The sequence below is a fragment of the Sus scrofa genome, chromosome 4 (genome assembly GCF_000003025.6).
Source record: "Sus scrofa isolate TJ Tabasco breed Duroc chromosome 4, Sscrofa11.1, whole genome shotgun sequence".
NCBI lineage: Eukaryota > Metazoa > Chordata > Mammalia > Artiodactyla > Suidae > Sus > Sus scrofa.
The window spans coordinates 11,939,550-11,965,728 of NC_010446.5; the positions used below are offsets into that span (position 1 = coordinate 11,939,550).

General features: G+C 42.7%; 1 long non-coding RNA gene across 3 annotated transcripts; it reads right to left on the reverse strand.

The window, feature by feature from the left end:
* LOC110260223 lies at nucleotides 245-26,179 on the reverse strand. Of its 3 annotated transcripts, none has more exons than XR_002343087.1 (3): nucleotides 25,076-26,179; nucleotides 24,268-24,382; nucleotides 245-1,963 (listed from the first exon to the last, which is right to left on the reverse strand). It is a non-coding gene; the product is annotated as an uncharacterized LOC110260223 (long non-coding RNA). The 3 variants fall into 3 exon arrangements; XR_002343086.1 differs by lacking the exon at nucleotides 24,268-24,382 and adding an exon at nucleotides 12,531-12,606 and having other exon boundaries at nucleotides 25,076-26,169; XR_002343085.1 differs by lacking the exon at nucleotides 24,268-24,382 and having other exon boundaries at nucleotides 25,076-26,149.

The window sequence follows — 26,179 nt, forward strand, 5'->3', positions numbered from 1 at the left end:
ACACATACACACACACACACACACACACTCCTTTCTCTCCTGCTCCTTTGGAATCAAAATGTATCTAAAGCCACTGACTTGTCAGCCCCACGTCACATATGACAAAGCCCATTATAAGCGCAAGGAACTATATTCAATCTCTTGGGACAGACCATGATGGAAGAAAAAGAATTCTATGAGAAAAAGAATGCATGTATATGTATGACTGGGTCACTATGCTGTACAGCAGAAATTGGCACAATGCTGTAAATCAATTATACTTTAATAAAAATAAAGTTTCGAAAGAAAATAAAAGATGTGGAGGTTGGGGGAGCATGTCCCAGTTCCAGCAAGGTTCAGGGATTGAAGTTTCCAAAGTGTTCCAATCATTAATAAACCAAGAGGCCACCCATACAAGAATCCAGCACAGACCCACAATTTATTTCATAGGAGAGGACAACTGACTCTGGCACCTCAATCCCATTGTTCTCTTGGCTAGGTAATAGCCTTTCCCATGGCAATTCGTGTCAATTTGTTTGAGAGCATTGATAAAGATCAGAAGGTGAAAGAGCAGGAAGAGAGACAGAAAGTTAAGGTTTTACGACTTTCCTTTTAAAAAAATCAGAAGGGAAACTATTGATGCCTTTGCATACAGAACCTGTCTGATCTGTCTCCAACTTTATCTTCTGCTACAGTTTCTCACCCCTGACCCAAATGTTCTCCTTGCTTAAGCCAAGCCTCTATGTTCAAACAGTAGTAAATGACCAGAATTTTCTCTCTCTTCTCTTTCACCCAAGTTACATGTGGTAAAGATTTCCCAGAAATGTTAACAAGCATTGATAAGAGTGCTTGACTAGAGTGACAAGACTAGAAAAGACTTCAATTTTCTTGTTTATGTTCCCCACCCAAAATTTTTCACAATGAGCACGTATTATTATTGTAACGTTAAGATAAAAGCTGAAAAATCATCAACAATTCAAGGAATTCAATGTGTCTAGCTCATCTTCTCCACCGGACTCTCTGATGACTCCACACATTAACCTCTGCCTGCTCAGAATTACCAGCACTCTTTTGTCTTTATAGCACTCATGTTAGCCTCTGATTGAGTACTTTTATGCCTATTGTCTCATCTAAACTTTCTAACAGCCCTGTAAACAAAGGCAATTGCTCCCATTTTACACAGGAGGAAAAGGATGCTGGGAAAGATGAGAAAGTTTCCTATTTTCGCATAGTTAGTACCAACCTCAGGTCTCATGTGCATCTCCTCCAGACCCTTCTAGCTGTTGAATCGCCATGGTGACCCTCAGTGGGGATCACTTATTTTCAGGTGCCAGGCATTCACTAGCTCTGAATATGCTGAACATATTCCCAAGACAGAATACATTCTTCTACTGAAAGCCTCCAAAGAGAGTTCTTCTCTCCAAGCTCATCCCCCAGGTATATAGAAAGTCCATCCCCTTCACGCCACAGCAAGTCCCAAGCCAGAACATCTGAAGAAAGATTCTGATGGAGGAAATAATTCCTTCTCATGCCTACTGCCCTCCCACAAGAATGTGTGTCTGTAATGTTTGATTTTGTAGAGATAGTGGCAATAATGGGAGTGCAAGTGATAGTGTCAAGACTTCTCTTAATGTGGAGTGAAGTGGGCAGTGCCATCTCTTGAAGGGACTGGGCCATTTCTGCTTTGAGCTCATCAACCTGCAATTGGAAGAAATACCACCACAGGTCGGGCAAGGATCTGTCCATTCGGCCCCGTGCTCTGTCCTTACGCACTCATCCCCGCTCTTGAGTCATTAAGTCAATGACACTTATTCAGAAAGAAATCCTTTTGAATAGTTTGGCCTGGCTCCCACGGGTTATCCTCCCAACTCAAAGTGTCATTTGAAGCTGGTGGAAAGTCTGGGAGAAGGAACCAACCAAAGATGTCATCTCTGCTTCACCAGAGGTAGTGGTCCATCCTGTCTCCAACTGGCTTCTCTTTTCCCTGGAAGTTAACAAAAAGATAGTCAGAAGGGGAAGGGGCTGCATTTTATGAGTTACGACAATGAAACATGAAATTGAGGCTCGTGGATTGCCCTAGGTGGGAGCAATTATGTGTTTTGTTAGTGACTAAGTTAGGTTTGCGTTCAGTGACAGATGGTCACTGAACAAAATCTCAAGAGAAGAGATCCAGAGAAGGAAGAAGAAGAATAGCTAACATTAGCTCAATGAAACCTCAAACAGCCTCTTCTCCCCATCTTGCCGATGGAGAAATAGAGGCACAGAGAGTTAACTTGCCCAAGGGCATCCAACGAATAATTGTTGCAGCTGGGGTTAGGACTCAGGCAGTATGATTCAAGGACAAAGATTCTTTCTAGGTTTGCCATACATACTGCCCAGGGTACGATCTATCTGGACCACCCCCTTCACATTAATTTGGATTCTTGTGTGTCTGAAACAGAGAAAGAGATTGTATAGACATGGAAGAAAGCTGTAAATGTCTCTTTATCATCTTCTAGACCAGCACCATTCAACAAATTATAAGATGAGCTTCATATGTATTTTCAGTTTTCTAGTAGACACAATTATTAGAAGTAAAAAGAAACAGGTAATTAAACTAATTTTAATAACATACGTTATTGAACACAACATATCCAAACTGTTATCATTTCCACACAGAATCCATATAAAAAACCATCCCCGAGATATTTTCAATTATTTTGCTCATGTTACATCACACCATGGATGAGCCTCCTTGAAAGGGCTCCCTAGCCTTATGTGGGAGAGCACAGCTCTTGACCAGCAGTTCTGCATCGTGAGGAACTGTGGAAAACACTGATGCCTGGAGTCCTCCAAAGACTCAGGAAATCAGAAACTTGGGATCTAAGTTCAGGCTTTGGTATTTTTATTAAATACCAAGGTGCTTCTAGGATGTAGTCAAACTGTAAAACTCCTGGCTGGGAGATTCCTTTTTCATATTCTTCAGCCAAATACTCTGCACAGCCCTTGGACATCTGTAGATATTCAAAATATGTTCCCTGAACAAATGAGTGGCATTTTGGACTTGTATTTGGGTGTCTTGAAATGTAGTTCTGACTCTGCCACAAAGTAGCAGTGTTACCCCATGATTTTAGGCCAGAAATTCTCTCTGAGCCTCATCTCCCTCATCAGCAGCAACAACCTCTCTGGACTCCCTGCTTGCTCAGCCCTTCTGCCTCTGCAATGAACAAGTCCTAGAAAAGGTGCCAGGTGCCTGTGACGCACAAGCCCCGTCCAGCAATGTGTGCTCCCTTTACAGATTGTACCTTTATCTACTGCCCACCGCCTGGTATCATCAATTACAGGGCACCCTGCTGCAATGCATTTGCTCAGCATACATAATCACCATGTCACTGGCATCTCACAGCCTCAGGAGATTTAAATTGCATCGTTGTGGTCTTAATATGATGTTTCTTTGCTGTTTCACGTGACGCTCCTGAGAGGAAGACATTTGCTCGGCATGCCCAGCAGCTACGCTAACAAAAGGGGGATGGTGGCGTGTCATGGTGTATAGCACAGGGACAGCTGCATCTCTGTGAGCTGTGAGGTGGGGCAGAGGGCACAAGAGGGTAAGGAAAGGTGCCCTCTTCATGTGAATGCTGCTCACCTCTGTGGTTTTCTAAAGATAAGAGAAAAAGAGCTACAAAGCTTAGCTCTAGTTCAGACACCCGAAGATGGGGGCAGTTGGTTTGCTAATCTATTTGATCATCAGAAAGAAGGGAGGAGGGAAGAGGGATGCTGTCCCAAGCCTTTAGAATAAATCTGTACTCCAGAAAGGCATCAGAATGTCTATGATCTACACTCCACCAGTCTCAGCACCTCCTCCTCCATTCCTGGTTCTCTCTACCTCCCCTTATGCTCACCCTTTGCCCCAGCCACGCTGGACTGACAGCTGTTGCCTAAATAGACCCCTCATATTTGCACATGCTCTTATCCCATCGTGTGTGTGTGTGTGTGTGTGTGTGTGTGTGTGTGTGTGTGTGTGTGTCTTTAGGGCCACACTTGCAGCATATGGAAGTTTCCAGGCTAGGTCGAATCGGAGCTGTAGCTGTCAGCCTGCACCATAGCCACAGCAATGCAGGATCCGAGCCTACACCACAGCTCACGGCAATCCCAGATCCTTAACCCACTGAGTGAGGCCAGGGATGGAACCCGAGGCCTCATGGATACTAGTCAGATGAGTTACTGCTGAGACACCACAGGAACTATTCCCATCTTCTTTGCTTGCTAAATTCTACCTTTTGCATATCATTCACTTGGATGACGCCTCTTCCAGGAAGCATCCTTTGACTACCCCCTGAAAGCCTAGACTGGATTAGGGATCACTGCTTTGTGTTCTTCCAACATGAAGGCTCACTCCCAACACAGTGCCTATTGTGATGCAGTGCCAGTTATCTCCATCCCAATAATTGTCATCTCTTTGGTGGGGGGGAATTATATCTTTTGTCTCTTCATTCCTAGCACTGGGTGGAACATGGCAGACATAATTTGAAGAATGAGCATCAGAGGGATATATGGAGAGGAAGGGAGAGGTGGAAGAAACATATACTGAATGAAGACTATGAATTTTACAGACCGAGTTGTGTCTCCCTTAAACATCATTTGTTGAAGCCCTTACTCCCAACGTGACTATATTGGAGATAGGGCCTTTAAGGAGATAATTAAAATTAAGTAAGTTCAAAAGGGTGGGGCCCTTCTCCAATATGATTGGTGTCCTCATAAGAAGAGAGATACCTGGCATGGGGACAAAGGCCATGTGGGGACACTGGAGGAATCCCCACGTGTGTCAAGGAGAGAAGCCTTCAGAGAAACCAACCCTGCCAACACTTTCATCTTGGATTTTCAGCCTCCAGGATGGGGAGAAAATGAAGTACTGTTTTCGTTTTTGTTTTTGTTTTTTAAGCCTCTGAGTCTATGTATTTGGTTATGGTAATCCTAAAAGACTAATATAGTAAGTGGTAGAAATCTTTAGCCCCAAAATAGGAACCAGGAAAGAAGAAAGAGAGGTATGGCAGCTATGTCAGCAAGCTGCTCAGAGGTGCCCTCCATAGAGAAAGTGCTGGGAAGAGGGTCCAGCTGCCATGCCGGGAGGATGCTTCCCAGCTATGCCCAACTAATGACTGAGCCAGCAAGGAGACCAGAGCCAGACCATTTCTGCCCAATGCAGTATGCCCCCAGCAGGCAGTCTTTGCACTGGGTGTCCCCACTGCTGGCTAAGACTTCATCCAAGCTGGTGTGTGGTCTCAGTTCTTTCTACCTCCTCCTCCTTCCCTCTCTTGCTTCCCAGGGGTCGCACCCACCCACAAAGCAGCCTAAGCCTCTCTCCACGCAGCCCTGTCCCCTCTTCCTTTTTGCCTTTGGCCCCAAGAGTGCTTCTTCTACCCGAGCCTGTGAGCTGCTCTTTCCAGTACCAGGCCTCTCTTGTCAAGCTTCCAAGGGGATTTCTCCACATGGTTTCCATAATATCAGCCTTCACCCCTGCTAAGTAGGCAGCCAGTCATACCCTGAAGACTGGATAGACATTCCTTGAGATAAAACTGGAAGGGTAAAGAGAGGTTCCAATGGAAGACCAGGATGTAACAGGAACTTCTCAGCAAAGGCCAGAGCACACACCAAGGCCAGAGGCCAGAGGATGTGGTGTGATGAGGGGGAGAATGGCAGTTTAACAGGACTAAACATGGAGCCCAGGGGCACATCAGGGAGAAAATGTTCTTTTTCACCATTGATTCCCTAGGGCCCCTGAGATGCCTAGTGCTTGGCAGGCACTTGATAAATATGCACCATCATAATCAGCCAAGACACACAGCCATTGAACTCATTAGTATCAATTTGACTCCTGGGTTAAATGTAGTCTATACAAAAAGTATTCGATATAAAAATAAATAATGATTTCTCTTCCTTCCCTTTCCTTCTTTTCTCGTCATTCCATATCAGTGAGTTTGGGGGGAATTCAAGGCAGAGATGAGTCAGGAACAGGCAGAGCTGGTCAAGAGAGTGAACCCTTCTGAAATCTCCCTGCTGATGCACCCTCTCTCGTATTCTGAAGCCCACAATACAGCGGCTCCCGAGGAGTTAAGCCCTGGCAGGCTGCCCAGTCTGCAGCTTGGAGACCTCCTTCTCCACCTCTCAGTCAATCACATGAGATTTTCTGGGACCCTCACGCTAAGTTTTCCTTTGATCATTGTCTTGTCCCCTGTTAGAAACCCATTCCCTGCCTTGCCCCAGCAGCAGGGGAGGCGAGCTGTGTGTGAGCAGACAGACTGCAGCTTCCTTGGAAGAAACCACCTGCTGATACCTTCACTCTCCAGGACTTCAAAGAGGAGCCCCAGACTTTTAAACACAGTGGGGGGAGAAATGCTGGAAATAGATGCAAACCTAGTGCGGCCTGGTGTGTTCTCTTTCAGCTTTTGGCAGGACCCTTCCCTGAGGAGCCACAGTGATGAAAAGTATTGGTGAAATAAAGTGGGGGCCAGAAGCAGTGAACAGAAGTGAGGCTTTAAAGCAGCCTTGGATGCCCAGGGCTAGAGATTTCTCTCCACTAGGTCTCAATTCCCTTATCCATAATATAGGGCCTGGATTAATGACCTTTTAAGTGCCCTTCGGTTTGGGCAGATATATTTACTCCTGGGGAGATGGATGGATGGGATGGATGGATGGATGGATGGATGGATTAAAAAACAGAAACCTAAATTACATAAAGACAGATGGTAGATGATAATAAAGATGATGATAGATGATGCCAGATAGATAGATAGATAGACAAACAGACAGACAGACAGACAGACAGATGAGATAAGAGGGAGTAAGAGAAGGAAGTTCATAGCAAAAATGGCATAAGAAGATTTGGATCCAGACAAGAGCAAGTCCCAGGTTTGAATCCTCGTTTCACCTGTTATTAGCAGATTTTACCTTGTTCCAAAATCTGTACATTATCTCACATATTTAACTTCTCTGGTACCCAATTTGCTCCACCGAAGTTAGAAAAGAAAATTTTACTTCATATCAGGCCTAAATAAGATAATATATAGAAATTATCTTGTATTGCCTCATAGATGCCTATTAGATATGAAATAATTAAAAACTACCAAAGCAGTAGAGAGGTTCACTGGCTCTCAGGGTCTGCAGGAGAAATGAGATATGTGCTGTTACCATACGTATTCCACTGCCTACTTGACATCTCTACTTAGACATCTCACAACTATCCCAAACTCAGCCTGTTCCAAACTGAAAGCTTCCTCTACCCCCTAACCCTCCCCTTGTCCCCTCCCGCCAGTGATAGGAGCAGTCATCTGTCAAGTTTCTTAAGCCAGAAATCTGAGAGATATTTCTGAGCTTCCTTCTGCCTTGCCCTTCAGTTGCATTTGTCACCGATTCTTATCAGGTTGACTTCCAAAATACGCCAATCATGAACTTTTCAACTCTGCATTGACCCTCTCCTGTCAAGACGTCACCATCTTTCTCCTGGACCCCTCTGGGAGCCTCCTAAGTGGCCCCCTCCTTTTTTCTTGTCCCCCCACATCCTTTACTCTAACCTCCATACAGCAGCAGAGATTCTCTGCATGTGTAAGTCAGTCAGGTCACTTGCCCCCTAAAAGCCCTTCAGTGTCCCCTTTTGCATTTCAGATATGATCCAAATAGTTTACTGTAGCCAGCAGGGCCCCTGTGCCCTGGTGCCTCTTGTCTCAGATTCCTGCTAACTCCTGGGCCTAACCACAGTGCTCTTCTTCTATATCCCCAAACACACCAAGTTATGTCTCACTTCAGAACCTTCATTTCCATATGCACCTATTCCTCCGATCTGACCCCACCCACCCCATCCTGTAGGCTGATTAATATCTACCCATCCTCCATCATGAATATCACTCAAAAGATCTCCCCTGACTCTTCCATTAAATTAGGCCCCCAATTACACCCCCTGTTGTGGATCCCAAGGACATTTTGAAACTCCGTGTTTATGTACACGATACCCTGTTTGAATTCTATCAGATGGCAATGCCCAAAAAGGCAGAGATTCTTTTTTTCTTTTTGCTATTGCTGTTCACCGTTATATCCCCAGCCCTTACTTCAAATACATACAAATATTTAATATCATGAAATACTTGTTAAATTGTTGCATGAATAAGGGAAAGAAGTTGTTGTATCTTCAATGATTTCTAATAAAAGTCAATGCTAAAGTTTAAAGTTAATAATATTTCATTACCTTTTAAGAGTTGAACCTCAAATGTACTTAGAAAAGAGCATATCTCCATGTTGATTTTTCTAGTTTCTTGGAATCAAGGGACTCAGAGTTGAAGGGAAATGAAAAGCCTTCTCATCTACTCTTCAACCTAGAATTGGAAGTCACTAAAAATTTTTTATCTTTTACTGGGACAAAGTTTCATTATAAAAGTATCTGGGAGTTTCCATTGTAGCTCAGTGGGTTAGGAATCTGACTAGGATCCATGAGGATGTGGGTATGATCCCTGGCCTCACTGAGTGGGCTAAGGATCTGGAGTTGCCACAAACTGTAGCATAGGTCACAGATGCAGCTCAGATCCTGTGGCTGTGGCTGTGGCTGTGGCTGGCAGCTGTAGTTCCAACTTGACTCCTAGCCAGGGAACTTCTGTATGCCACAAGTTCAGCCCTAAAAAAACATTTTTTAATAAAAAAAAATTTTTAAATCTGTTGGTGAAATTGAAGTTTTGTTTTTCTTAACAATTTTCCAATTAATTGTTATTTTATTACTCATAATGAAAATAATATGAATAAATTCAGTTTCATTTCTCTGGTTTATATAGTCAATAGGATTGAATCCTTGTGATAGGTAAAAGGTTGGCCCAGATTTTGTATTACTGTCAACATCATTAGCATAAACAAACATTTACTGACCATGGATCTATATTACGCGAAGTGATGCATTTTTTTTATGCAATTAGGTAACTGTGGTCCAAAAATATTGAGGCATTTTTTCCGCAAGTTACACAACTTATAAAAATAACCCAAACTGGAAAGTCTCACTTTGAAATCCACACATCACACAAATTTAGAAACTAAGGCAAATCCCTGTAGCAGTTGATCCGTCATGACCTAAGTTACTATCAGCTTCTACAGGCTCATCTCTAGATACTCAATTTTCAACTGACCCAGTTGCCTCTCTCCCCATTTTTTCCTTAACAAGTTCATTTTTTAATCCCATTTTAGTGACTATAAAATCAATTACCTACTCTACTCCAGGAAAATTCCTGCAAAGTAAAGAGGTTTTAACCTGCTATTCAATCAGCCAGAGGGAACATTGTTCATTTTAACTGTCTGGATAAATAAAGTCACATGCACATAACGTCACGTCTACTGTAGACATTATCAGTGGCACCATTTCATTTCATGGAAAAAGCAGATACCAGTGTTCTTGCTATTTTTGAAATCACCAAAGAGTAATCAATAACCTGCCTTGACATGTTGATCAAACAATCCTTGCTGGTTAATATTGACCAACTAATTTAAAAGTTTCAAAGGAGTTGTACACAATTTGCCCGAGCTGACTTGGAAACGATGCCCAATCCGGTTAATGTTTACGTCCACGAGGCGCTCACCTCCACTAAAAACCAGCCTTGCACATCAGCCCCACGGGGAAGGACAGCTCATGCCAGAGTTAAAGGAGGGCTCCAAGATAAAGAGTAACCCAGCCGGAAAGCCGAGGTTCAAACGCATCTGGTTTCCATTAACTGGGATTGCAACAGTCTCTTCAAAGGCGAAGAACACTCCTCCCTCCACACCAAAAATCTCCTGCTTCCTCCACGGTGGTAGATCCAGGAAAAGGTCCTGAATCACACCAGGGAGCCCCAGGTTAAAGAGTTAACATTTTATGCTGATTTTATTTGAGGTTTTGTTTAATGACACAGGTAACAGATGCTTCTCACAGACACACCAACAAACAAAATCACAATCAAAAAACACCAGTCATTACAAACAAAAAGAATTGACTGATATCACATTATTAATGCCCTTGAAAATATATAACAATGGTGTTCCCGTCCTGGCTCAGTGGTTAACGAACCTGACTAGGATCCATGAGGAGGCAGGTTCGATCCCTGGCCTTGCTCCGTGGGTTAAGGATCCAGCGTTGCCATGAGCTGTGGTGTAGATCACAGACATGGCTCAGATCCCTCCTTGCTGTGGCTGTGGTGTAGACCGGCAGCTACAGCTTCAATTTGACCCCTAGCCTGGGAACCTCCATATGCCACAGGTGTGGCCCTAAAAAAACAAAAGACAAATAAATAAATAAATAGAGGAAAATATCCAACAAGATGAGGTGATACCAATGTTTTCACATATTGCTATTTTGCCATCATCCTTTCTAATATTTTGAAGTTGCCTGGTTTCCAACTGAAATGGTATGTATTAATATTATCTATCAATCCCTTTTGACATCTGTATATTTTGCTTGCTTGCAGTTTTCCCTGTTATAAACACTTTAGCAATGAACTATCTTCCATTCAGCAACACATTCCACAAAGATTTATTGGACTCCTACAATGCCAGGCACATAGTCCTTAAATAGTTTGATCATCTTCATAATTACTTCTCTAACATAAAGTTCCCAGAAGCGGAACTCTTGGTCAAAGTCTACTTTTTGGATTTTAATTGGAATTGCCAATTGCTCCGCAGAGATGTTGTACCAGAAACACTTCTATCACCACCCGAGAATATCTACTACTTCATCAGAACTTACCAAGGAAAGCAGAAAGCCTGGCTTTGGAACAGCTGCTACTCAACCAGCAGCATCAGTATTACGTGCAAATGCGAAGCCTCAGGCCCTCCCCCTGAGACCTACCCAATTAGCATCTCTGGTAGGTGGGACCCAGTAAACTGGGTTTTAACAATCTCTCCACATGATTCTTATGCTGATTAAAGTCTGAGAATCATCAGTTTAAAGCACAAGAATCAGAGCTATGAATTGTCCACCCAACTCACTCCCATCTCCCTGACCAGCCCCACTGATGTGCTGTCTCCATAACCTTTTCCAGAAGCTGACTGATAGCTAACCACTTAGCAGAAGCCCAGGGGATTGCTATTATAAACTCAGCTTTGCAGATCATTTGGCAAGAAAGTGAAATCCAGGAGTTCCCCCCTTCAGTGCAGCAGGGTAAGGATTCAGTGTTGTCTCTGAGGCGGCGTGGGTTCCATCCTTGGCCTGGGAACTTCCCGTACATCTCGGGGTGCGGGGGAGGGCAAAAACGGGAAAAAAAAAATGGAACTCTAGATCTGAGGTGGGCAAAACAGAGGTGAGTAGAAGGCAGAGAGGGAAGTGGTCCTACATAGGGAAAACAAGAAGAGAGAGCACAGGGGTTCTGTGGGAGGAGCAGCAGGTGGAGCCTGGAGCTTTAGCTGGAAGACTGGCCTTAAAGGTCGACCCCACCTCACTTTTAACTCTATAACCTTGGACAACCACTTAATTCTCTTGATCCTCAATTTGCTCTTTTGCTTATCAGGAATAAAACATCCCTCCTTTCAGGTTGTCATCAGGCTCACACATGTTCAATATTTTGATTGCAAAGCTTTTCTTAATTGCTTAGTATACAAAATAGAAAAACACCTGACACTTTATTGTGCTGGTAAACAATCCATCAACAAAACACTTAAAGAAGCAAAAAAAAAAAAAAAAAAGTTACATGAAATGCTTTAGAAACTGTAAAGCCCTGTCCACGTTAGGGGGTGACGTTATTATCAGAGACCTGGGCTTAAGGGAAAGGCTGCCCTTCCTGTGCTGTCCCTCTTCCCCATTCGGACCCTGAAATTCACTTCTTCCCCCTGAACCTTCAAAGGCCCCATTTATCAGCCGTCAGAGCACAAAGCAAACTGCCTCCTGGGCTTCCTTTAAGGGGTATCAGTTACACTTCCCAGTTGGAATATTATCTTTCTTATCTGCAGCCTGCAGAAATGCATGGGCCACAAGCTCTCTAAGTTGTATGGAAAATTACTTAGATGGAGCATCCTAGTTGCAGAGAAGGGAAGAGACTGTGAAAGTTGAAACCGCTGTTGAGGAATGTTGCAGGATGTGTGGAATTCAAAAAGAGAAGCTCAGATCCTGGCCCCCTCACTAGGATGAAGAGGAAACCTTTGGGCATCATGAGAATACTATGGCCAAAAGATAACCCTTGATGTCCCTTTCAATACCTGCTTTCCCCCGATTTCCCCATTTAAGGAAGTAACTCCATGGTGTCTCACTTCAAAAATCTGAATTAGGAGTTCCCATCGTGGTGCAGTGGTTAACAAATCCGACTAGGAACCATGAGGTTGAGGGTTCGATCCCTGCCCTTGCTCAGTGGGTTAACGATCCGGCGTTGCCGTGAGCTGTGGTGTAGGTTGCAGACTCAGCTCAGATCCCGCGTTGCTGTGGCTCTGGCGTAGGCGGGTGGCTACAGCTCTGATTGGACGCCTAGCCTGGGAATCTCCATATGCCATGGGAGCGGCCCAAGAAATGACAAAAAGACAAGAAAAAAAAAAAGTTAATAAAAATAAAATCTGAATTATTGTTGATTCTTTTCTTCACTCACCTTCTAAGTCCAACTGGTCATTATGTCCTATTGACCTTACACGTTGCTTAACCTCCCTGAGCGTCAGATGCCTCCTCTGAAAAATAACGGACACTAATGTATCTCATCCAAGGCTGTTTGATAATTAATTTAGACAACATCCTTCTAGTCCTTGACCAGCCATCCTGCTGGAAATACCAATAATCAGCATTGAGTATAAAGTGACACCTCTGAGATCCATGGGATAAACATTCGTGGGGCTCAGGCTGAATCCCAGGCACTACACCAGGGACATGGCAATGAAAAAGATGGGCGCACCCCTGCTCTCCTGGAGCTGAGAATCCAGAGGGTTAAAAGTAGGTGGTGGAGGGAGAAACCGACAAAAGAAACAGCAAGGCGGATTTCAAAATAATTGTTGTGTAAAGAGGGACTTAAAATGAGATGATTTGAGTAGAATAATTATGTGACTGCTTAAAACTGGGTGGCCAGGGACGGCCTCTCTAAAAAGGTCGCATTTAGGCTGAAATTTGAGTGACGAGAAGGAACAGCCACATTACCAGGCTGATGGGCCAAGACAATCCCATCAGAAGGAAGAGCCAGTGCAAAGGCCCTTGGGCCAGAGTTGAACTTAGAAAGTTTAAGGAACATCAAGAAGGTCAGCAGGGCTGGATTATGAAGCTTGCTAGAGCATCCAGTCAAGGAGGGTGGCAGAAGCAGATCACAGAGGGTTTCACAAACCACAAACCATGGGAAATTTTTTGAAGGTTTTTTTTCCCTCAGTGATAAGGGAGGCAGCAAGGTGTTTTAAACAGAAGAGTCATTTAAGTCTTATTTGCCTTCTTAAAAAATCACTCCAAGTGCTTTGTAGGCAATGGATGATAGGATGACAAGAGTAGAAAGAGGACCAGGGAGGAAAATATTTGCAGTGGTTCAAGCTAGAGGAGATGGTGGCTTCAACTGGGGTAGAAACAGGGAGGTAGGTTAGCAGTGGGACATTCTGGATGTGTTTCAATGGCAAGTCAAGAGGATTTCATGACCCATTAGACCTTGAAGGTGGAAGGAAAAAAAAAAAATTCAAAGATAACTCAGAGTTCTGGCATGCAAAACGGTAAAGCTACCTAGCGGACAAAATCCAAGGAAAAGTAGGTTTGCAAAAGAAAATCAAGAGTTCTGCTGTGGTCATGTTACTGTTACGATGCCTCCGGCATCCTCGTGGAGATGTCAGGTTGGCATTTAGATATCAAAGTCTGAAGAGGTGAAAATTCGAGAGTACCTGGAATCCCAGATTCCATTTGAGGGTCCGTCTCTGAAACGTATTACGTATTTATATGTTCTGGACTCTTACATCTTAGGAAAACTCAGCTGAAAGACATAATTTCTACCTTCAAGATACTCTCACTATTTTTACCATGGGAAAAAGAGACAGATAAACAAGAGCGCCATCGTTGTCTCTGGGGTAGCATGGATTCTATCCCCAGGCCAGTGCAGTGGGTTAAGTAAGGATCCAGTGTTGCTGCAGCTATGACATAGGTTGCAGCTGTGGCTCAGATTTGATCCCTGGCCTGGGAACTTCCATATTGCATGGGCATGGCCCCTCAAACCAAACAAAAACAAACAAAAAAGGGATACCATATCGTTTAGTAAGCACTAGGATGAGGTGTTTATAAAATGCTAAACCATGTGACTTTCAACCATGCTCTTAGGTGCCTCTGGTCGTCAGTTCTGCCACCCACAAATGCAGATAAAACCACCTGCCTGGCAAACAAGACAATAGGCACATCCCAACGGAAATGATGTTGATGGAAGTAAATGGGAAACAAAGAGTCTGAATTATTATCCCCCTACCAAAAGGAGAGAGAGAGAGAGAGAGAGAGAGAGAGAGAGAGAGAGAAGAAAGCTGGCATGAAGAGCTTATTCATAAACTTACGAGCAAAGTACAGGGCTAAGTTCTGGCTGATAGGACTTAAATGAGCCCGCCTATCTAATCACTGCAGCAGGAAATGTAATTCTCCACAAAGCTATATTGCTAGGAGGGAATTTGCATGAGGCCTAAGATAGGATGGAAAAGTTCCTCTCCTGCTGCTGCAGCTGAGTGATAGCTCCTAAAACACACATACACAAAGGACATGGTGGCTGTTTGTTCCAGACCAGCTTGCCCTTGACCCTGAGCAAAAGTTCAACCTTCAAACATTCTACCGATGACATCACCCTGTCCAACGGTGAGAGCAATGAGCCACGGAGTGGATATGCCCCGTGTTAGAACTATGACACTGTCCCCTGATGACAGCAGCATGCGACCAAGTCCCTTAGCCTCATTTTCCCAAATTATGATCTGGTTGTGCAAACCATCTCCCAGGTAACTGTGAAGATTTATCGAGACAGTGCAAGCCCAAAATATGGGGCGTGGTGCCAAATGATTGTCCTAATAGTGGAGGGCAAAAATGGCATATGTATTGATTCCACTTTCACTCACTCACGGAGGCCACAAATGGGTTTCGTAGATCCGGATATTGTCTACACTAAGCAGAAGGGAATAAACAAGTGCAGAATAACTACATGAAGTGCTTGAAGGCGCAATAATAGACCTCTGGCTACAAATGCTTTCCCCTGTACCAAGGACCCTTTCCTACTGAGCCCAGGTGATGCCCAGAAATTGGAAAAAACCAATTGTATGATTCACAAGTTCAATAGCACCTTTGTTTGAGAAGACTGACACTGGCACTCGATGAGAGAATAAAGAACAGTTCCCATCACTGTATAATTACCTCCACTTTCTTTCTCCCCCCATTGAAAGGCAAAGGCTTACTTTGACAAAGGAAACGTTAAAACCTGCTTCTGCTCTGGCAGGTTAAAAAAAATATGTCATTTTAAGGTTCCTCTAAATATGATCGACTCTTACAGCAGGGAGAATATTCATTGCAATAAATTATCTTCACCTTGTAAAAGTTGTATTACACAAAAAGTAAAGGTTTGCTTAGGCTAATATTTTCCAAATTAGATTAATTGGCACATTGGATCTATAGGATGTTAACAGATATTAGTGGGACGAAATGGCCCCGGGATTCCTGGGTTTGGAAAGACTAAGGTAAGACTTAAAACTACTATAAAAATTAAAGAGTTCGTTCTACTGTTGAGTCATTTCATCTTTAGAATCTCAGTCTCTAGTAGAAGATAAATCATTGCCCAAATTCACTGGCTCCCTAGAGCAGCTTAGAGGACTTTGGGAAATGTTGCCTGGAGTCAGGGGAATGGACCGGATTAACTTGCCAAATCCCTTCTGGCCCAAATCAGCCCAAATGAATACATTTCCCACCACATAAAATTCAATTGGAAACTACAAATAGGCTGTGGGATGTTTGCAAACTCTGCAAAATGTTCTCTGACATCCTCGTGGCTCCCCTTAGGTATTCATGTAAGGTTTTTATTCATCAAACTTGTATTAGAAATCTGCTATGGGCTAGGCACTGTGATTAAGGCAGAGGGCTGCTCTCTTAGAAAGATGATGCTCTCAAATTGTAAAGATGAGAGAGAGAAGGGAATTCCACATCAGAATAGAGGATGTTAGGATTAGAGAAACCCTGGAGAGGTAGGATGCAAAAGAAGAGCCTGCAAGGAGTTCTCATTATAGCACAGTGGGTTAACAAACTGACTGCAGTGGCTCAGGTCACTTCAGAGGCACGGGTTTGATCCCCAGCTGTGCACTGGGGGTTAAAGGCTCTGGCATTGCCACAGATGTGGCACAGTTCTCAGCTGTGGCTCAGATTCAATCCCTGACCTGGGAACTCCTATATGTCATGGATGTGGCCATAAAAAATAAAAAAATTAAAAGAAATACAATAGAAGGAGAGGTAAGAGTTGAATTTAATCAAATGTGTTTATTGAGAGAGTCCTGTTAGAGGCTTTCCGTTAGGTTTCAGGAGCACCATAGGAAACAAGGCCCTAGGCTGGTCTTGAAAGAGTTAACTCTCTGTTGAGAAAAACAGAGGACCAGATTTTGCTTTAGAAGGACGCTTTTGGTTCCTGCGTGGAAGGACAAGCTGATGACTAGGATCGAGGTACTATAAGCAAAAGTTAGACTGACCTACAGCAATGGCAGTGAAAATGGGGAGAAATAGGAGTTCCTGTCGTGGCTCAGTGGTTAATGAACCTGACTAGCAACCATGAGGAGGCTGGTTCTATCCCTGGCCTCGCTCAGCAGGTTAAGGACCCAGCGTTGCCGGGAGCTGTGGTATGGGTTGCAGACGCAGCTCAGATCTGGCACCGCTGTGGTGTAGACCAGCGGCTACAACTCCAATTTGACCCCTAGCCTGGGAACCTCCATATGTCATGGGTGCGGCCCTAAAATAAAAAGACAAAAGACAAAAAATTTAAAAAAAGCAAAAAAAATAAAGGAGAGAAGTGGATACACTGAGAAAAAACTGAGGATACAGAATGGACAGAGTGAGATAAATGACTGAATTTGGTGATTAAGTGAGAGCTAAAAATCAAGACATATTTTTTAGAAAGTTAGCTTTCAGCAATTAAGTAAACACATGGAGGGGTCGCCAGGGCAAGACAGGAGAGGTGGATTCAGGGTGTGGGGGATATTCAGGAGGATATTTCTGATAGGCAGTGAGAACGTGAAGATGCAAGCTGAAAACTCAGAAGAGGGAGCGGCCAGAGGTAGAGATTTGGGAGTCGTCCGTCTAGTGACAGTAACTGAGGTCCTGAAAGTAGAGTCCCATCTGGGAGGAGCGTGTAGAATGAGGATCAAAGAGCCTCCCGAAACACCCTTTTATGGACACACTGATTTTACCCAGTTGGACCCATTTCAGACCTCTGACCTCCGGAACAGAAAGCGAACAAATCGTGTTGTTTAAGGCAGCAAGTCTACGGATGTTTATTACGACAGCAATAGGAAACACACACAGGTAGTCACAGAGGACCGTAATTCAAGTGGGAACAAAACTGTGGTGGACCCCAAGTGTCCTCATCCTAGAAGGAGCAAGACAGGGGCCAGCATGCCTCCTCTCCCGGGTGCGCATCTACTGTGTGGCCAGAGAAAATGAGAATGACCTGCCGTTTTGTCTTTATTTTTCTTTTGTTTTTGTGGTCTTATGCTAAGCACTTCTGCATACAAAGCGGCTGAGCAGGCAGAGCTTACACACTGTATGATGGCATCCATACAGGCATCACAAATCCACAAGGTTAGAAGTTAGAGTGGAAGGTTATCATTAGGGGGAAGAAGTAATGTTTGGGAGTAACCCGTGGGGGACTTCTAGGCGCTAGTTTGTTCTGTTTCTTGACCTAGATGGTAGTTCTACTCATAAGGTGATAACACAGGGATTGGCAAATATCTTTTGTAAAGGGCTAGAGAGGAAATATTTCAGGCTTTGGGGGCCATACATCTCTGTCTCCACTACTCAACCCTGCCTTTGCAACACAAAAGCAGCCGTCAGCAATTCAGAAATGATGAGTGTTACTGCATTCTAATAAAACCGTTTTCACCACAACAGGTGGGAGCCCGGAAAGAGCCTGCAGGCTGGAGTCGGCTGACCCCATGATAATGTACAGAGCTGTGTGCTTATGATCTGTTCACTTCTTGCAGGCGGGAGTCGGCTGACCCCTATGATAATGTACAGAGCTGTTATGTTTATGATTTGTTCACTTCTTGCATGTATTTCACTATTCAATTTTTTTAAGTTTAAAATCTAATAAATTCTAAAAGAGGGCTGGATTCTGGATTCAGAGCACCTGGATTTGAATCCTGACTCTTCTATTCAATTGCTCTCTGACGCTGGGCTGCTTGACCTCTCTGTGCCTCTGTTTCCACATTATAACCTGGGGACAATAACACCTCTTGCTTCGTAGGATTATTGTGACATTGAAATGAGATAAAACATGTACAATGTTGACAGCGGTACCTGGTATATAGGCCATCTTTGATCAATATTTGCTATTATTTTCATTACTGATGTTCTTAACAAATTATTTAAATGTTGGCACTGTTGGCTCTGTGTTACAGATGAGCAACTGGAGCAGCCATTCTCTTGCCACAATCTTTCAGTGGCTCACAAGCTCTCCAGATTGGTCTACAAGGCTCTCTCAGGCCTCTACATCTTATTTCCAGCCACCAGAGGCCATCACAGCAATTTACAAGTCCCTCACCACACCGTGTTCTTATACCCCTGGACATTGGGGAATGCTGTTCTATCTGCCTGTAATAGCTTTCATCTCAGCCTTCATCTTGACTGTTCTCTTCAAATCCTATTTAAATGTCATCTCTTCTATGAAGCTTCCAAGTCTTTGGTGCCATGGATTAGTAAGGTCAGAACTTGAACAAGTGCATCAGTTATCATTTTTTCTCATTCTAGTCTATGTTTGCCAAGAACCAAACACACTTCAGGCACCCAGTACATGTCTGCTGAATGGACTGCATACCTGTATTACCCTGTGACCATAAGCTCTTATTCAGCCAAGAGTACCCAGCCCCTAGCACAATAACCATCACACAACTTGGTGTTCAATCAATATTTGTGAGATGGATCAATAAACTGATTGGAACCAGCCCCAAAGCCTGGGTATCCTACAGACAAGCAGAGCAAAAATAAAGAGAAGATTAGTCCTCATCTCACTTAGCCCTGGAGAGAATTCTAGCCATCACACATTCTCCTTATCAAGGGATAACATTGTAACAGTCTTATCTGTATTTTCCACCAGAGGGGAAATTCTATGGATGTTGCCAAAACAGTGTATACCTGTAAGTGTAACTGGGTTACCATGCTGTACAGTAGAAAAAAAAAATATATATATATATACACATAAATAAATGATTAAAAAAAAAGTACTCCTCATTCTTAGGGGAGTTTCCAGAGGCATCTAGAGCCGCCTCCTATTCTGACCAACACCTACAACTCTGGAAACTGGTTTCGCATATTCTGACTCATCCCAACGTGCCTCCCTGCTGTTAGGAAGAAGAAATGAAGAGTCAAATGAGGACCACCAGCCCCACTCTCAGAATTCTGTTCTGGAAAATAAGAAGCAAAACCTGATTAGCAATAAGGTTTTTCATGCCATAACCTTGCTTCTCTCATGCCATCTCCCTCTCCCTAGTACCCAGTGCAAACCCTGTCTCCTAATTAAGCCAACTTCTCCCTTATTTTGACTTGGTGTCTCACCCATGATTTGTGCTTCCTGGATCTCCTTTACTGGCCCATTGGCCTGGTCCATTCCCAATTCTGAAGAGTTTGGTGCAGAGGTACTTCTCCCTGACTATCCTACAAAGAGTTGCTGCTTGATAGCCGCTGGTGAGTACCTCCCTTACAGCTGTCGTTCTGGTCCTGCACAGCCATCATTACTTAGCTATCCCTCCATCCCACCACCCAAAGACCACAAGCTGCTGGACACAGGCTGTGACCTACACCTCAGTGTCTAGCCCAGTGTCAGGGAATGCAGGCATGCCAACTGAATGGATGAAAAAGTGGAGCTTTGGGGAGAAATCAGACTCAAATATGAGGGGAGTGGAGGATGATATTGTAAAGGTTTCCCAATAATTTTGAGCAACAAAGTCAGCTAGTCCTTACACATGGACTTCTCAGAGACTTTCACAGGCATTTGTGCTTAGTCTATATCCAAGGATGTAATATTTACTAAGTATTTAGTCAAGATGTATTTCCCAACACACCCATCCATGGAACACTCTGTGTGTGTGTGTGTGTGTGTGTGTGTGTGTGTGTGTGTGTGTGTCTGTGGTGGGGGGTGCTTCTGTTAATGTCTCCCAGAAGTGCTACTCAGGAGATGAAATTTTAGACATCTCCAACTTGACCATCTCCTTAAGGGTAAAACCATTAACAGAGTATATTTCCTATCAGTATATAAGCTATAAATCCCATGTGTAAGGCAACAACACCTACCCAAACAGTTGAGTTGAGTTAAACTCAAGAATACTTCAAGTCAACTTTGAGGCTGACACTCCTGCAAAGTTCTTTCTCTGAAGCTCCAAAAAAATCCACCTGGACCTTTGACCTGGAAACATCTTGCACATTTTCCGTGGAAAAACAAAAGAAATGGCAGTACCAACTTTCCTAGCTTCTACTCTTTTCATCTTTAGGGAAGAAAAGGGTGTCAAAAATAGCTTCTCACCATTACATTCACACAACTTATTTTTGGGTTCTCTGTATATAATGTGCTGAATATATTGAACCAAAACGCACCTTTGGAAACCCTGGTAAATTCCCCCCAAATGATATTTTGTTGGCATAAATTTCTTTCCAATGATTTATGCAGGTTTTGGATCCCCCAAGTATGTTATAAATGAATAAGGTAGGAAAAAAAATGTGATTCTGAAATTTATTCAAAAAACACTTACTGAAAAATTACTATGTGCCAGTGTTAAAGGTACAAATGTCTGGTTCTAGAAGATGAAAAAAGTGATCTGCTATCAAGAAGGTTGCTGTACCTTCACAAAAATTAATCATATATATGTATATATCACATATATTATACACACACACACACACACACACACACACACACACACATATAAACTGGTTTACCAGGACACCCTTAGCATAAAAGCACATAGTACATGTTCAGAGCATGTTGAGAAAATAAGTGTATAAGTGAAAGACTCCATGGACAGCATTGGAATGGATGTCTTGACACACAAAGATGGGGCTACACAAAGGACTGGGAATTGAGAGGAACCTTGCAAATGGGCACCCTCAAATGGACATATTCTAGATATATAGGGACGATAAGAAGGAACTTTCTTAAGTAAGTAAGGTGGCAGGAGAAGAGGAGTGTTTCAAGGGCAATGACCAAAGCCATCTGCCCTGAATGGGGAGTTTGGGTTGGGACACAGAATTCACTCTGGAAAGATGCTTTGGGAAAAGTCTTAGAAGGACACAAAGTTCCACATTATGGAGCTAGAATTTTATCCTAAAGGTAAAAGTAAACCACAGAAAGAAGCTTTGACATAAAGAGCGATAGATCAAGGCTATTTTTTAGGAAGAACAATGTCTCATCGTGGATCACAAAGGGGGAAACATTCGTTGGTTAGATATTGAATAAAAAGACCCTTCTCAAATCAGAAGTCCTTGGGAACATAGGTACAAACCAGTGCTTCAGCCTTCCGTTCATGCAATGAATTGAGCAGACAATGCCAAAGAGCAGCAACTATGACATCAGACAGAGAAAATCTGCTGCCTAACAGCCGTGAGATTTGGGGTAAGGGATTTAACCTCACCAAGTCTCAATTTCCTCTATTGCAAAATGGGGATAAGAATAGTATCTGCCTCATAAGGTTGGCGGAAAGGATTAAATCAGATGGTGAATGTCAACTGTTTACTAAGTACCTGACCCACAGTAAATAGTCAAAACATATTATCTATTAACATTAGACTTGAAATCACAATTAACATTTTATCCTTGTTAAGATTGTGAATGAATGAACCAGCTTTAAAGACACTAATTTCTTCAGTCTTCTCATGAGATTTTGGAGCATGTGTTGAAGGATGGTCACAAATAAGGTTAATTTTTTTCCTTTCATGATTATTTTGTCATATTTGAGTCCTCATAATTATATACTATAAGGGTGTAATTTTTGTGATATCAACAGCTTGCTTGTGTCTAGCCTGCTTCGTGCTTTCCTAACTCACCTTCCATTTTCTGGGGACAAAGTTAGAAAATAGTAATGTGCAGTCATTCACAGTGTCCACTTGTAGGGGCTTGTCTAAGGTCACACAACTACCAGCCAGTGAGGCAGGACCTGGGATGCAGATTGTCTTATTTTCAGGATGGTGACCACTCACATCCATGAAATGGCTTTTTCCACCCCTATTAAAGTGTGCCAACTAAATAGAGCAAGTACTGAAGCATCTACTTGAAGAGATACAGGAATGCATAGGTGTTTACTGGCATGTGGCAAATCTACAGCATTCACTTTCCAAATGAGTCAGATACATATTCTAATGGCTTCCTTCAATTTTTGCATTAAATATAGGAAATCTTATACAGCAACCCACATGCAAATGTTTGAAGTGGTGCTTTTTGGCTCACAATGTTTTCCTTGCACCTTCTAATCAACCAACCAGAACTAGTGTGGAAACAGTACAGAATGCTTTGATATTCTGGTATCAGAAATTTCCAAGCTATGTACCACATCATCAGAGGAACTCATCCTGACATTAACACTCCCCAGCTGATACCCAAGGCTCTGCAACCTATGTTGCAGAGCACATGCCTAAATATAGATCATAGGCTCATCCCCCTTAATCCCTATAAACAGAAGTCACTGAACACTAACCCAAAATAATACTCAATGAGTTGGTCTTAGATTGGAGTCAGAAGGTATGTCGGGTCAGAAGGTATGACTTTGCAACTTCCCATAAAAGTTATAAATTATTTTATGCAGAAAATGCCATGCTATAAATGTTCCAATAGCCTGTCATTAGTACTAAATACTACAACTAGCTTAAAGTGAATCTTCTACCACTAAAACTCAGCTTAAAAGTCTTCTTGGTAAGAGCTTCCAGAACTGGCCTCTATGTTCATAAGTTGTTCTTCAAATATCCTTCGAGGCCAGTACTTTCATGTTGCACTGTGTGCTGATATGTTAACTTATCACTTTTACAACAAGCTGTGATCCACTTAGAGGCAGGAATGGCCAAATTATCTTTTCTGGAGGACAAGAGGCACCCAGTTTTGAGGAAGTTCCCATTCCTTGGATGCTGGAAAAGACCATGTGGTTACCCGCAGCAGACACTATACAAAGGGTAAGTGGGAGAATGCAAATCAGAGCCAAGGAGGGCCACCACAGCAAGACCACGATGAGAGGGACACAATCAGTGCTAGTTCCAAAGAAAGAGTATAAATCCAGAGGTAAAAGACTGAGACTAGATTTCCTAGGCCTGGGTGATGAAGAACTGCAGGAAAGTGAAATATGAATTAGAATGTGGTAGAAAGGTATTGGACGGAGGTAAAGTGGAATGGCAGAACAGGGGGCCATTTCCAGGGGTCTTCAGCTCTCTGGTGATGATACAGAGCAAAGAGAAAGTTGGCCATTGTAAAGGAGCAGAGTTAGACTAGAGAGTGTTCATTTCTCCATTTCCTATGCCTGGCATACTCTCTGAAACAAATTGGATACTTGACAACTATTTACCAAATAATCAAATGATTGACTCAATCAATCAAGTAAAGAGTCTTCTCAGAGTTGACCTACATACTCCAATAATAATCTGTGCACTTATACGGTTATTTGACCTTCTTTGGTTGTGCAGTTCTTGTGACTTGCTTTTAGGTATCTATGGGTCTTCTCAATTATATTATTGTCCCAAAAAAGCAGCCACAAGTCCCAGCCAAAAGTAGAACGTCATATCTTACACAGAGGAAGTGTTGCATAAGCGCCTTTGGAGTTGCACTGAATAACATCAAATTTAAATAAATTGTTTTTCTGTACAAATAGTTTAGTGGTTCAAAAGAAGAGTTTAGTTTTAAATCAAGGGTAGAATAGAAACAGGAAATAAAGGAATAATACATGAAATGGTACTCAAATCACTTGTCATTAGAGAAATAGAAATCGAAAGCACAACGAGATATCACTTTATACCATTAGCTTGGATATTACAAAAAATAAAATAAGGACAAAAATATAAAATAATAAATACTGGACAGAATGTGGAGGAATAGAATACTTTGCATTGCTGATGGGAATGTAAAACGCTACAGCTGCTTTGAAAAGCAGTATGGTGATTCCTCAAAAAATTGTAAATAAAATTACCTTAGAATCCAGCAATTCCACTTCTGGGTGTATACCCAAAAGAAGTAAAAACAAGGACTTGAACAGATATTGGAGCACTCATGTTCATGGCAGCATTATTTCTGATAACCAAAAGCTGAAAGAAACCCAAGCGTTTGTCAACATATAGATGGATAAATAAATATGGAATATTTACTCAGCCTTAAAAAGGAAGGAAGTTCTAACACATGCCACAGCACGGATGAACATTGCAAACATCATGCGAAGTGAAATAAACCAGTCACAAAAGGGCAAATACTATATGAATCCACTTATCTGAGGTGCCTGAAGCATTCAAATCACAGAGACAGAAAGCAGAAGAGTCATCCCTGGCTGGAGGTAGAGAGAAATAGGGAGTTATTGCTCAACAGCACGGAGTCTGAGTTTGGCGAAGATGAAAAAAAGTTCTAGAGATGGTCACACAACCATGTGAATGTACTTAATGCCACTGAACTGTACACTTAAAGTCACTAAAATGGTAGCTTTTATGTTCTTTACTTTTTGCCACAATTAAAAAATATCTTACCAGCAGAAGTTTTAAAAAATGGGTAAGTCACTCTTACTAGAGGCTTACCATTTTGAATATCTCCCTTTTCAATCAGTTGTAGGAGAAAATAACTAATGGCCACCAGAACACATATGACCTCCCCCCCAACACACATACCCACACAAACACTTCAACCACAATGTACTCACACAGACACACACACATTACTTTAGAATAAGGCTTTTTTATACACTCTAAAAAAGTGTATTGCTGACTCTAGTAAAAGAAGCCAAGATATCTTACCTTCAAGACCTCCCAGTTAATCATCTCCCAATGAGCAGGCAGAGTTTATTCCTTCTCTGTTGCAAGGGTTTCTGGCAGGATCTTCCACATCCTTTGAGTAACCAAGACTCAAAAAGCAGAAATAAGCCTAAGAGTGAGGTAGAAAAGGGCAGTGAATGTTACGTCTCTTCCTGGTCTCACAGAGAGAAAAGCTGTTTCTCTTCCCCTCCTGTGAGAGACTCCCCTTCAGTAAAGCTCAGTCAGAAGGGGCAAAGAGGTCATGTAGGCACCTGCCCACACAGGACCTTGATGGATGTCATACATACGACCACATCACTATGGCTATAAGACATCAAACTTGGCCTCCAGCCAGTCCCAGATACTGGACCAGACCCCAAATTCCGAACTACCCAAGAACTCAGAGGAGCTCTGTCCTTCTGATCATGGGTTTAATGAACAAATCAACAGGGCACAGAGTGGAGGCTGAACAGGAGGACATCTCAAACCCTGCTCATTTCAGAGATTTTTCTCTCCTCACCAGCCCTGTCACCCATCCTGCAAAATCCAGTTCAAGTTCTACCTTGTTCATAAACCCTTCTCCCAATTAATCAAGTGCTCAGAGATTTCTTCCCTCTCAATTCCTAAATAATGGATGTGGGATGCCCTTCAGAATGAGACTTTACATCATGGAGCCTCTTTGGAGCTTTCATTGAGCTCCTCCTATGGTGTTTGATTCTGAATGAGACTGCGATCCCCTAATTCAAGCTCACTGCCCTGACTTTTCTTTCACTTCCACTTGACACCAACTACATCAGAACATATACTCAGGAATTGGTGAAATAACTGAAACACTTCAACAGCTTTGTTGGGTAGAAACACAGTCTCTGAAATAACATCCACTTATAGCAGATCTTGGTACAAAGTAAATGCTCAATAAATGTCTGTGAATGGACCATCTTGGAACAGCAAGAAAGATTTCCTCCAAAGAGCATTATTTCGTGTCCATTAAGCGCTTATAAGGCAAAAGAAGGATTCTCACAAACCAGTCCCCTGAGTGGAGGAAAAGCCACGTGGATTCCTCTAAGGATCACAGTTGTAAAGGACTTGGTGCAGTTAACCAGTATC